Genomic DNA, 14,396 nt, shown 5'->3' with positions numbered 1-14,396 from the left:
TTTGACTTCTAATAACTCTTATGAAAGAGGAATTAATAACTTTTTAAAGCAAGTATACAGGAAAATAAAAGACATTATTTTTTTCTAACAAAAACAGTTATGAGTTCAAGAAGAAAATGCTAATCTAGTTTCTGTATGTCAGCTTGTCTCCATAGAAGTAAAAGCCTATTCTACGTCAGTATTACTTTCATTGTAATGACTTTGATGTGTTAGATTTGGACAGAATTTAAGTCAAGTGTCACTTCCAAGTCAAATGTAATGTCTATCTTCAAATATAATATGCCATGAAATTGTTGTCCTATCTTTGAAAAAAATTAAAATCATTTTGTGTGCCACTTCAGATAAAAGTTCAAGAATCCTTCAACTGTCCAAATTCTGTTATCAACATCACTGAAAGTAGTGCCCAAAGAAAGCATTTTCTAAACTTTAGAATCTAAAGGAAAAGAGAAGATTGCTAGTCACAGAAAAACAGAACTCTAATTCAAAAAAAGTCCGTTTTTGAGAGGATACTCTTTTTGCCTATCGTGTTTCCAAAGAGTTCCGAACTAATAGTTTGTCTCAAACAGCTAGATAAGTTTTCAAATAATATAGTAAAAGCTAAAACCAATGCAGAATTAAAATGGGCTCTAAATTCTGTTTTCACCTGGTACTTAGAATGTATTTATGAGGTAGGATCCTTTGCTTGAAAGAATCCACAGAAAAGCCCATTAACTTGGCAGTTTCACGCATAAAGCTATGAATAACTTCTGCCTTAAATTTGGCAGCCTGCCCTGGTTTGGGTCAGATTTTAGTCTTGAACACAAAGAGTATTTGATTAAGCAAAGAAACACCTCAATCTAGTAGAAAACAACTTTTTGTAATGCTAAAATGTGTTAAATTTGCCTGAGGATATCAATTGATATCTCACTGATTTTGTTTTCATTGAAGTATGACATAACTGCTTTTCGGAGGGAGCTTTTTTTTTTTTTTTTTTTTTTTTTACTTTATTTATGGCTGTGTTGGGTCTTCGTTTCTGTGCGAGGGCTTTCTCTAGTTGTGGCAAGCGGGGGCCACTCTTCATCGCGGTGCGCGGGCCTCTCGCTATCGCGGCCTCTCTTGTTGCGGAGCACAGGCTCCAGACGCGCAGGCTCAGCAATTGTGGCTCACGGGCCCAGCCGCTCCGCGGCATGTGGGATCTTCCCAGACCAGGGCTTGAACCCGTGTCCCCTGCATTGGCAGGCGGATTCTCAACCACTGCGCCACCAGGGAAGCCCTCGGAGGGAGCTTTTGAAAGATGTTTTCAATTTCTCTCAATCCGTTGAGTCACCCAGAATGAATTTAAAATCCAGGGAGTGGGGATGCATTGCCTTAGTTTTGATAAGCTTTAATTGAATGGGTGCAATATCAAAATCTCTATAAATTATAAGCTGGATAAAGACATTTCCTGATGAAGCTGATAAGTATCTCAGTGCTTCGTTGTTACGGTCAGATTTTCAAATTTGACTTTACTCTTTTTTGGCATAATTCATTAAGAATCTTCCCAGCCAGGGTGCTTGTACACATTTGTGGTTCTAGTTAGATCACTTAGGGACAGTCGTAAAAGTTTGGGATGTGTTGCCTTTGATGTAAGTAGTAGCTTGTTGCCAGAACATGAGCCATATGGTGCAGTCCCAAATACAACAGTGTTAATCCAAAGAAAGTGTTTGCTTATTTCTTAGAGTTTCTGGCAAATTTATAGCGTTACTAATGAGTTTGGCACAATTGGATGGGAGCGTATATACGAAGGTCTTAATTGAGGACTCTAATTTATTCCATTTAGATATTTCTACTTAAGCCCTTCAAAGGCAAGGTGCTCTTAAAAAATACCTGCAGTGCTGGTACTCGCACTAGTACTTAATTTGGAAGGGTATCCTAGTTAAAAAAAATTTTTGACAAAAGTATTTTGCACAGCAGTTTATCCAAATATTTGGTCAACTTATTTTATATTCCTATGTTAGTTTTCTTGAATATGCAATTATTGTATATGCTAAAATAAGGATAAGGGATAGAGTTGAGTTTTCAGAGAACATGAAATACCGCAAATATTGGTTACCATACTAGGCTATTTTTCTGCAGAGTTGTTAGTACTTTTTGAGGAAGTTTAGAAGAAAACCTCACATATACCTTTAGTTTCAAAAATGGTAAAAAAGAGACTGCTAATCAGCCATTATTGACATTTTCACAGCTTATATAATTAAAGGGAGTGAAATAAGACTAATATTTTTTCACTTTAGATTTCATAATTAGACAAGTTTAATTAAGTTTAAAAAATCAGTTTGAAGTTTAAAGTTATTTTGACCACACAAGATTGTTCTCTTTAAAGATTTAAAATGCTTACAGCCTTTTATTTAAGCTAAAAACCTATTTACTTTGCAATTATTATCCTTTGATCCTAGTATTTAGTATCCAAATTAGTCTTTTTTTTTTTTTTCTTAAAGGCATGCACTTAAGAGACCAATAATAGATGATGCATGCAGGCAGCAGGATAGTGTTTCTTTCCATTATGTAGTTGCTTACACACAGTGTTGGAGCAGAGATATGTTATTAGTTTTTCAAATTATATGTTCATTTCACCACAAAGTGCCCATTTTTATATGCATTTGAGGATTATTTTTAAAATAAATTCATGTTGGAAAGTGATTTCAGTAATATAGTCAAAATATATTGTTTTGTTGGCATCTTGACAAGCATCTTGAGATTTCTCGGGTTTTTTATTTTACTGTATTCTTTACCACTGAAAATGGTTTAAAGTTCATTCTTTTTTGTTTATATATTTTTTTACCTAGGTGTTTACAATGTTGAGGCTTTCGGTCAGTTTTTGCTGCGTTTTTTTTTTTTTTTTTAATATTTTGGGATGGATGTCTGTGTGTTAATGTTTACCAGTTTTGGCTTTATTTTGTTTTGTTTTGGAAGAAATCTGCTAGTGTTATTAATGTTGTAAAATGTAATAGAAAATGTATATGCTCAGAACTTCAGTAGGAAGTTTTAAAGAAATTATTTGTGTAGCTTAGTAGGAGGTTCAGGTTAGTGACCATAAAATTAAGTTACGTGACATAAAAAACTTTCAAATGGTACAGTGTAAAGTTCTTGTAGCGTTATTTTTATGCTAAAGTAAGATATGTGAGTAATTTTAAGTACTTAATAAAAAGTTTAGTACTCTACAAATAGATTTTTTTTAAAATCTTTTGTTCAGATGTGGCTGTAAAGCAAAGATAATTGATTTCATTTCAGTGTTCAATTGCATTTTTAACTTTAGGTTGGTGGAAATAATTATTTGAGGACTGTGGTGGTGGGGTGGGAGAGAGTTTATTTACCAAAATAATAAGGTAATAAGGCTCTGGCACAAGTAAAGGTATCTTGGAGGAGGGCTGTAATACTGTGCTTGGAATAACAACATTCCGTCCAGCGTCTTAAATATTTTCATTCACTTCATCCTTTCATAACTGCCCTTATGATAATGTAGTCTAACCTATTAAGCAGCTTGGTCACCTTGCTATGAACCATATCATAGCAAGTCTCTAGCGTTGAGATTTCTTGAGCACCTAGTTTGTAACATATGCTTTTCCTATTCTCTTTAGTTTAAAATAATCCAGATTACTAATGCATTTCAGTGATGTTGAATTAGTCCACAATTTTAACCTTACCAAATTAAAAACAAATTTAAAAATCATGAAGATGAGTATTGCCCTCCACCCTCCCTTCAGAAAAAGTGTTAGTTGAACTTCCCTCAACTGCACAGAAAGCAAAGGGAATTTTAGTAAATGTGTGTTTCTTCTTTCAAACGTGTAGAATGTTTATTTCCATTCTACTGCCTCCAAAAGAGGCATTTTAGAAAGTGTTCAGTAGTGACTTCTGTTAAATGCCATTCATACTTTTACAATTTGTGTGTGTTAATCTTGCTTTAAACTTGAGTAGAAATTTGTACAAAATTGTCTAAGACCTTTGAGAAAAGAAAATGAAGCTGCAGTGATGAAAACCAAGTTGGTTTCAAAAAAGTTTATTTAGACATTACTTGGCTGTTATATTTTCCTTTTAAAACTGCAATAATTTATATATTTGTATTGCTCTGCTTTGGAACTGTAACTACATATGCTTGTCTACTATTTTTAATTTTACAACAATAAAATAAATATTTTATTATCTGCTAGCTTCAGTGGATATTTTTGTGTCCGTATATTTTCTTTAAATTATTGACCTAAATGAAAAGTTTTGTTTTTCACGATTAGGGAGTCTATACTTAGAATTGTTATCTAACAATTTCTTAATTTTTTTGTGAGAATCTTTCTTTGATACTTAATATTCCCTCTGTCCCAAGAGTTCAGAAGCAGAAAATAAGATTCCTGTGGCTTTCTAGATGTCTATACAACTTTTTAATTTGGAGTGTACTTTACATACAATAAATACACAGATTTTAAGTGGGTTGTTTGAGTTTTAATAAGTGTATACAACTGTGTAACCATCCCCTCTTTGGGCCCCTTTCTAATCTCTTCACTCGCCATTTCCTTTCCACTGTTCTGATCTCTATCACCGTAATTTGCATTTGCCTGCCTTAGAACTTGACATAAATGTTATTCCACAGGATGTGCTCATTTGCTTCTGGCTTTTTTCACTCAGCCGGCTGCTCTGAAATTCATCTATATTAATGCAAGCTTCAGTAGTTCATTCCCTCTTTTCTAGCTGACTAGTCTTTTGTGTGTATTATAATTTGTTTATCCATTCATCCTGTTGATGGACTTTTGAGTTGTTTCCAGTTTAAGGTTATATGAATAAAGCTGTTGTGAATATTTTTAAGTTGGCTTTTAAAAGGGTATTAAAATAATAAAGTATTCAAAATTACTCATGGTTAGCACTATGAATCTGAATTTTTTTTAATTATCATTTTTCCCACAAATGATTTTTAAAGTAATTTATATACCTTGTGGTAATAATTTGAAACTAGGAAACAGTTGTTCAAGAGATAAGAGGGAGATTACAAAATAAGGGATGTTTGAGAATTGAAACATTTAATGGGTTGCAAAGAATATTGCTCGTCCTTGAAGGTCTCTTCAAAGTCTAACAGTCTGAGACCACTTTGTTCTCCAGAAGAGGCAATGAAGATCAAGAGAGTCTGGTTTGGAGAAAGTACTGGAAAGAGCACCAGACCACAAATGAAGCTGTTCTCCTATTTAGCTTTAACTGCTTTGTGACGTTAAGGGAAATTAATCACTTAAACTTTTCTAAGCCTGAATTCACTAAGCTAGAGCCAACAGTTGGTAAAATGTAAGTCTTCTGCTTCATCATATTTGTTCCTGCACAGGTTCTGAGCCTCCTTAAGAATTTTCAAAGTACTTGTAAAATGATTGGTTCGCCCTCATTTTTAAATGTCATTATAGGACCCAGAATTCTCTGTAGGTGTCTTAGAGACTGGTAAGTAGGTGTGAGTATGATGAATAGAAAGGAGGGGGAGCTGCAGGCAGAACGCCTTTTAAATCATTTATATATTGGTGTTCTAAATTATTAATTAAAAGGTTTTAAAAGGTTTTATCTTTGGAATCTGATCTAGATGATGTCTTAGATCCCTTCTAAAGTTCCACACGACTTGCAAGTTTACATCAGTGGATTTTTCTTTGGGGGGGGAGGGGCGGCATGTGCTCTGCATCTGAATCCCATTCCAGTGTTCAAATGGCACAGACCACTTTTACCTGTGGAAGCAAAAACTTCACCCAACCTCCCTTGCAACTGGGACACTGCACCCTAATTGGCGAAGCAAAGAAACTGGGTAGGAGAGGATCCACGCTGAGAGCAGCAGCGTCTAACTATCACTAGGGGAAACATCTGGTATATCCAATGGGGACAACAGGTAAGCTCCTAGCATCTGGTGTTGAGTAGCCATTGCTCTGAGAATTTGGCCATGAACCTAGTAGCTGAAGAATCACCTTTGTCGCTGCCTGGTTTCCAAGCTTCCTGGGCAATCTCTACCCATTGAATAAATTCCTTTTCCGCCTAAATCAACCAGTTGCCTTCTCTGGCTTGCAACTGAGAACCCTGTGACACCTCATTTCAGTGCTCTCCCGCTCTGAGATCTTACAGAACTGGTTTCTAAAAGTGAACTGCTGAGAGCCACCACATAGCGGAACTATCCCTCAGGACCACATGGTCTGCCTTGGGTCAGCTGAAACTGATGCAAAGGTTCTAAAGAGAAATTAAATCGTGTAATGTAGATGTCTGTTTTCCTGTTAAAAGTGTTCATTGTTCATAGGTGGGGTGACTTTGGAGCACTTTTCTCTGTCCTCCACGAATTAACTGTTAAGTGCTCACAGTTTGTATCTACCAGCATCTTGCAGGAAGTGATCTAATACAAACCAGTGATGGTCATAACTTTAGCTCTGAGCTTGGCCTGTGTTCTCCCTGGTCATACTAAATGACCCCAACACAGTAAGCATATGTTGAATGAAGGAGCGAATAAGACTTCAGAGGCAGCACCAGGACTGCATGTTCTCTCTGTCAGTAGCTACAAAAAAAAAATGCCTAAGGCCCTCATCCAGTGACTGAATACTGCACATTCTCTTCACATACCCCACTCTCCACAACATTTCTGTGACTCTATTTTAGGCCTTTGATGACTAGTACTTATTCTGTCTCTGTTTCTCCTCCAAACCAGTAGTTCTCTAACTTTGAGCTTCATGACACATACGTCACGTGGCTGCACATCCAAAGCCTCTGAATCAGTAGATCAGGGTGGGACCCAAGAATTTCATCTAACGAATGCCCAGGTGATGCTGGCCCTGCTGCCCTGCACAGCACTTTGCAAACCGCTGCTCCAAACCATCCACTGCCCCAGCGTTCACTTCCCAAACGATGTGATATTACTATTGTACTTCCTTCCTCAGACTCTTACAGATTACCACTGAATAAAAATCAATCCTCACAGCTCAGCATTAAAAGCCTTCACCATTTGGTTCCCACCTATTTTCCATTTTAATTATTTCATCAGATTGAGATTGTGTTCCAGGAACTCTTAACAAACCCTGTAGGCTTTGGGTCTAAGAGATATAAAAGCCAACAGAGCTATATTGGCCAACTGAAAAGGATTCTGCCCAGCAATTAAATAAGGATTGAAAAAGGTCCACTGGATTTAGCAACTAGGAATTCAATGAGAATAGTTTTACTGGACCTATGGGAGCAAAAGTAGATCATAATGATTTGAAGTGTGTGTGGGCAAGTAGGATAGTGGATTTGGGGTATGGGCTCTAAAAAGTCTAACCATAAAACAAAGTTGAGGAAGTCAGGATTGTGGGTCCAAGGTTTTTGTTTTGTTTCAAGTTGGGGAGTATCAATACTTAAACATGAGTAAATTCTGAGAAGACAGATCTAGTGGAAAGGCTAAAGATGGAGAGGCAGCAATAATCAAAGGAGTAAAGTACTGAAGAGGCAGAACAATGTGGCACACCTAGAATGAATTGTCTTTGAAGAGGTCTAGGATCATCTCAGGTTTTGATATTAGAGAGAAGGTAAAACTGCAGATGAAAGTATTTGAAGGAGATTCATTGGAGGGTAAGTTGAGAAAGTGCCTACCTGGCTGTTTCTGTTCTCCATGAAAGAAAAGGAAAAGATGATGGGGTCAGAAGCTCAAGCGAAGGGGTGAATGAATAGCTGCTTCTTGAGAAATGAGTAAAGTCCTGGGTACAAGTGGAAGGGTTGCCGGACTGTTTAGATGAGGTGGAGATTAGCACCCATGACTCACCATTGATTGAATTTCTCTAAATTTGCATTCAGAGTTTGTTACTGTAAATACCTACAGAGAAGGAGTATTTTTGCAATTGGAGTAAACTAAACTGAGAGCACTACTGAAAATAAATCAGAATCTGAAACTCAGATAAATTTGTGGCTCAAAAATTCACAAAACCCTACCCAACAGATAAAATTTCAAGTGTGTGGAAAATGAGAAATTTGAAAAGTTCCTATAAATAGTATGTAGGAAACAAAATGAATTCTGTAGCTTTAATTTAAGCAATAATTTCCAAGCAATTATTTTCACTTGTCCTCTCGGTAATTGGTCCTACAGGCAAGAGTGGACTAAGGCTGTTTTGAAGGGCAAGCCCTTATAGGTCAGTTGGTATCAAGCTTCAGCAGAGGAAAGTGGGGAAATGTGAAACCTAGATAAAAGGAGGTTTATGAGAGGCCATCCGTACACAGAACGTGGAAGAAAGCCAAGGCATAGCTAAACACTGAGTGTCAGATCTGTAACTTCAAAGCAAAGAAAAGGAGAGGTAAAAGGAGAAGGGCTCTTCTGGGGGAAAGAGTCAACTGAAATGAAAGTGATGAAGGCAGAAGAGGAAGTTTTAATGAGCAAGGCCATTGCTATACTGAAATTCGGGAACTTGGGGTCTAACCCTCCTCTGCCACTCCTGGGCTCCACTCCACCTCTCTTAGCCTCTGTTATCTCGCCTGTCAAAAGTAGACTTGAACATTGTGATCTTTAGGGGAACTTCCAGCTCTTACACTCTGTAAGGATAATGAATTTTAAGAAACTTGCAATGGAAAATTTCCTCCGCCTCTGCATGAACAGCAGAACTGAGCTGAAAGGACATAAAGGAAGTGTGGTTTCATTAAGAAGAAACAGTGAGGTGCTTTTTCAACAAGATATTTCTATGACCATCTGAAAACAAAGAGAAGAGACGGCAGAATGCACATGGCTCATAAACAACTCTACAATTCTCTAGGTACTGTTTGTGGAAAGGAAAAAAGGACAGTAAGTCTTGACACCTCATTACTTTCCCACATTCTCTTATCAGGGAAAAGTATTTGGGGAGACTTCTCTTAGGAGTGACAGTGGGGCTGTTCTCCCACACAGTCAGAAGCTGGGTCACCCAGGGCACAACTCCTAAAGACTGGCTCAGACATTTCCACCTGTGAATGGAAAATGACAAATGTAAAGTCAGTGCAGTAAGCTGTTTGGCAGGACATGATTTCTTCAATTAATAGAACTGTCCTTTATTCTGAGATTACTTCTTTCCTATGATGGGAGCAGAAAATTGTTCTTTCCTTCGTGAAGTGATAACAGTAGATGGTTGGTTTTCATTTTTATTTATTTGTTTGGTTTTGAGTCCTTACTTGGTAAAAATTAAAAGCACAATCTTATGTTGGTGCATTATTCAGAGCTCTGCAGAGAAACAAAACCAATATGGATAGGTAGATAGATAGGTAGGTAGATAGGTAGGTAGGTAGGTGGACAGACAGAGAGATGGGGTGGGGAAGGGGTTGATTGATTTTAGGGAATCGGCTTACCCAATTGTGGGTGCTGTAGGCTGGAAACCCTGGCAAGAGTTGATGTTGCAGTCTTGGACCTAAAAGCAGTCTGGAGGCAGAATCCCTTCCCCTTCAGGGAAACTTAGTCTCTTCTCTTAAGGCCTTCAATTGGTTGGATGAGGCCCACCCACATTATGGAGATTATGGAGCATAATCTGCTTCGTACAAAGTCTACTGACTTAAATATTAATCATATCTAAAAAATATTTTCACAGCAACATCTAGACTGGTGTTGAAACAACTGGGCACAAAAGCCAAGGCCAGTTAGCACATAAAATTAATCATCACAATTGATTTCTATGTTTATTTTAATATTCCATGAATTTAATAAGTCTGGAAACCATGGATCCGGCGTTACCTCATCCAGGCAGCTGCCTCTAAGCAGCACCACCTCCAGCCCCTCAGCTCAGGTCTCTATGATTTCCAGAGAAGGAAATGTACTCAAGAGGTTCTTATACTATTCTGAATTTTTCCATGTGTTCTAAGAGGGCTTAGAGGAACAGCTTTTCATTGTTTTTTAAATAATCCTTTGTGTAACAAAGACAGTTATCTAATACTCTTTTTTTCTCTTAACATGGTGTTGGTCTTCAATTATTTGAAGACTGAGTTTTATACAAAAAGTAAAAGATGTATATGGCCCCTAGTAGAGTCAATACCCAGTAATTTTAGATAAATCGTTGAAGGTTTTATAACATTGAATGTTTGGTGTACCGCTCTTATCCTCCTTGCTCTCTCCTACTTCCACCCCACAAATAACTCTCCAGACAGTTATTCTGCATCAGAGAAAGATATCACTCAATCTCAACCACCACCAGCCCAAAGAGCACATTCTTGAGGTAAACGTACACAGTGCTGGGTGGGAGAAGAGCTCTGCAGTGCCCCACGACTAACCGGGTAGATAACTAAATTGCTGGCTAGCTCGCGACGGGGAGTTTGCTCCCTTTGTCCTGATCAGATAGCTCAGAGACTAGGAAGGGCAGCATCTGGGCCCCCTGCTGAGTTTCTCCCCACTGTTGCTGCCACACTACTTCTCACAAACGCACCCCAAAAAATGTGGGGTCCTGGGCACTGCTGCTGCCCTACAGAGATCGGGGAGCTTCCCTCACTTAACAGAAAAGGCTGGAGGAGTCGAACTAGTGACATGCAAAACCACATTTCCTTTGCTTCTTCCACCTCTTCTCATCCTCATACCTGTTCAAAGTCCAAGCCAGCAGATTTCATGTCCTGCGGGGCTCTGCTGCCCTTCATCAGAGTACAGATGGAATTTCTCTCCCAGATCGACACAGATGGGGCTCATCTCGGAGAACAAGTGAACCAGCATGTAAGATACATAAATGTCATAGGAGACCACTAAATATGTGGTGCTAAAGGGGACTTTGAGAGTCTCATAGGTTTTATTTGATTTGCTCTTGTTTTATTTTACAAGAATGCTTTTCTTCAAAAAAAAAATCCTTCAAGAACAACTAAGGTGTAACATATATGAAAGTTGAGCTGCTGCTGCCCTAAGTGAAAGGCAATGGAGATTATCACAGCACAGCCCACTTTACATCCTTCTCAGTGACTGTCACCCCAGTTCCCCAAAACTGCTACCATGAACCCCGAAAGCAGCTCTGAGTGACCTTCAGGCCCTGGGTATCCACAAAGTGCCAATTAGAAACTGCTGATCTAGTCTAATCCCCTTAGCTGGCCTAAATCGCTTAAGAAACTTGCAAACATTCTACAGAACTTTTTAGCCACAGAGGCAAAGACTGAACCCCAAATCTCCTGATTTCATTTCCAGAGCTCCCATGATATGATACCACCTCTGTCTGGACTCCTAGTTTTTATTTCTCTCACACAAGATCTTCTGTCTAAAGGAATTGTAGGACATTTATCCACACTCTGAGGGCCCACAGAAACAGCCAGGAGAGGAAAACAGAGGGACAAGAAAAGGCAGGGTAAGTTTCTCCTGCTAGGCAATGCAAGATTTAGTCTGAACCAGGACAACTGCTAGCGAACCCAGAGAGTGCCTTATCTGTCCTCATTCTGGAAGGCAACCAGGATAGGCTACAAGAATAGTTCCCATCAGAACCTGAAGATAGCAAGTGCCTTTCTTATATCAAAAAGCCAGTTTTAGCAGAACTCATTGCTAAGAAATGTCAAAGCTTATAAATGCCCACTGCTTTACCTAGAAAATAAGGGGAAAAACACATACTCCACAGCTCCTGACTGGTTCTTCAAAGCAGAGGCGATAAAGTCAAATATGATCACAGTCATATATATTCAAGGGGCTGTGCACAGCATGGGTGGGATTTCCTCTGTCAACAGAAGGAAACGGCAGCAGTGTGTACAAAGCCCCAAATGTCCTATATTATATTATATTATATTATATTATATTATATTATATTATATTATATTATATTATTATTACATTATATTACATTATATTACATTACATTACATTATATTACATTATATTACGTTACATTACATTATATTACATTATATTACATTACATTATATTAATCCCTTGTAGAAATGACGTATTTCTGTACCATACCCTAGAACCAGTGAGAAGATGGCTAACATAGGGGGACCAGCAAGGAAGCTCACTACGAAGACTAATTCCAAATCATTCCAATCTCATACCTAAGTGAGTTGGAAATAGAAACCTAGTTAGCTACAAAGAAACTTTAGAACAAGATCTGAAACTGTTAGTTAAATAACCCTCTTCTTAGTCATTACCAGTAACTTAATGCTCATTAGAAGTAAAAGCAGGACCTATCCCATTACTCACTGCTTGGGACTGCTGGAAAGCAAGAATTCGTGCCTGCTGTAGCCTGCAGCTTGGCCACATGTCTGGGTGTGCCGAGTTCTTCTGATCAGTCAACTTAGGTAAACTCTCATGACTGGAGGTACTAGAAATAGCACCAGCAAAATGACCTAAGAAAATGTACAAAGTTTATGTTGCCCTTTTTCCTTTCCTTCTGGAACAATTCAGTCTGAGAGCTATTAGATGGGACAAACAAGGGTGGTGTCCACAGGGGCGTAGAGGGGTAGGGCTGCTGGTATGGGGTGTTAGAGTTGGAGCAGGTGGGGGGTTGCTCGTGCAGGCTCTCAGGCTGCCAGAGGGGTAAGGAGGACACCCATGGGGGCGTCAACAGAGATAAGAGCCTGGATGTGGGGTGTCGGAGCCCCAGTGGACTGAAGAGGGCACCTGCAGGGGGAAGAGTGGCAATGGGAAATTGGTAACACACACAAAGATTGATCAGATAAGTAAATATATTAAGGATAATGGGAGCCTGGTTTCTCATTCCCGAACGAGTTACAAGTTGGAAAGGGAAAAAACTAGAAGGAACCCTGTGAGTTTGACTAGAATTGAAGATAATGAGGTAAACTCATCATTTTCAAGTAGATACATACATACATATATACATACATACATGCACATACAAACATACCCATGTGTGCTTGTCCACAGAGAGGGTCTGGGAGAGTGACCTCCGACAAAAGCAGTGGGTACACATAGAACTCAAATCTTAGTTTCTAAAACCATTCTCCACTAAATCAGCACCCTTTAGGGAAATGATTGATTTTAGTGCTGAGGCAGGGAAAGAACAAGATGAGTCTTTTTGTCCCCAAAAAGTCCTCAAAAAATGATGTGGACATGTCAAAAGAACACAGAAGCCATGTTGAAGGGGCTCCATTGACCAAATGGGAGACGATTTAAGTATCAAAATAATTAGTGAATTAGTTGAATAAAGTTTAAAAATACGTGTCCATACTGATTTTTAAAAATGAATAAATGGAGAGTTTGTCATGAGAGGTGGGAGAGTTATTAATGCCAAAAACTCGGCTCCTGTGCACCAGTGCCAAATCGAATCTCGGAGACAGAGTTTTGGGTGAAGTAGAAAAGAATAGCTTTATTGCTTTGCCAGGCAAAGGGGGAACACAGAGGGCTCATGCCTGGAAAACTGCGTGTCCCAACCTGGGAGGATTTAGTGAAGAGTTTTATAGCAATGGCTCACGGGCGGGGCTGCTGATAAGATTTGAGTGTGTGCAGGGCCTGCACTCCTTTAATCTGGTCTCAGGTCATCTCTTGATGAGCTTCTCTGGTTCCTTTAATCTGGCCTCAGGTGGTCTTCTCTGGAATGAAGAATGCTAACTCCATTTGCTGGGGAGTTTTAGTTCTGTAAAGACCTCAAAGATATTGTTATGTGTATCCCTTAAGACAGAACCAGAACCTTGCCCCATGAACGCACTAATGTTTCCTTGCTGCTCCTCCCTTGTCTTGCATCCCCTCCCTTTCCTGATTAGCAACTGTTCGAACCTGCCCTTTGGGACTCAGGGAAGGTCATGGAGACTGGAGTCTGTTTCCTACAAACAAAGAATGGAGGACACAGAAAGGTTTCCGTGCCCCGGAGCCCCACAGGGTCCTGCTCAGTTTCATTACCTCATCTCAAATTATCTCCCCCTAAATAATTATTATTTACAAAGAAGAAACAGAAAAACTTTAAGGCTCCACCTTAATCAAGTGATAAAGCAATGTCAGGAAAGGAGGCAAGAACATACAATGGAGAAAAGACAGCTTCTTCAACAAGTGGTGCTGGGAAAACTGGACAGCTACATGTAAAAGAATGAAATTAGGACACTCCCTAACACCATACACAAAAGTAAATTCAAAATGCATTAAAGACCTAAATGTAAGGCCAGACACTATAAAACTCTTAGAGAAAAACATAGGCAGAACACTCTATGACATAAGTCACAGCAAGATCCTTTTTGACCCACCTCCTAGAGAAATGGAAATAAAAAGAACAATAAACAAATGGGACCTAATGAAATTTAAAAGCTCTTGCACAGCAAACGAAACCGTGAACAAGATGAAAAGACAGCCCTCAGAATGGGAGAAAATATTTGCAAACGAAGCAACTGACAAAGGATTAATCTCCAAAATATACAAGCAGCTCATGCAGCTCAATATCAAAAAAACAGGGCTTCCCTGGTGGCGCAGTGGTTGAGAATCTGCCTGCCAATGCAGGGGACACGGGTTCGAGCCCTGGCCTGGGAAGATTCCACATGTCGCGGAGCAACTAGGCCCGTGAGCCACA

Source organism: Balaenoptera ricei, chromosome 4, assembly GCF_028023285.1.
Source record: "Balaenoptera ricei isolate mBalRic1 chromosome 4, mBalRic1.hap2, whole genome shotgun sequence".
Lineage (NCBI taxonomy): Eukaryota > Metazoa > Chordata > Mammalia > Artiodactyla > Balaenopteridae > Balaenoptera > Balaenoptera ricei.
The sequence above is the reverse complement of the archived record's forward strand: the minus strand, read 5'-3'. Positions refer to the sequence as shown.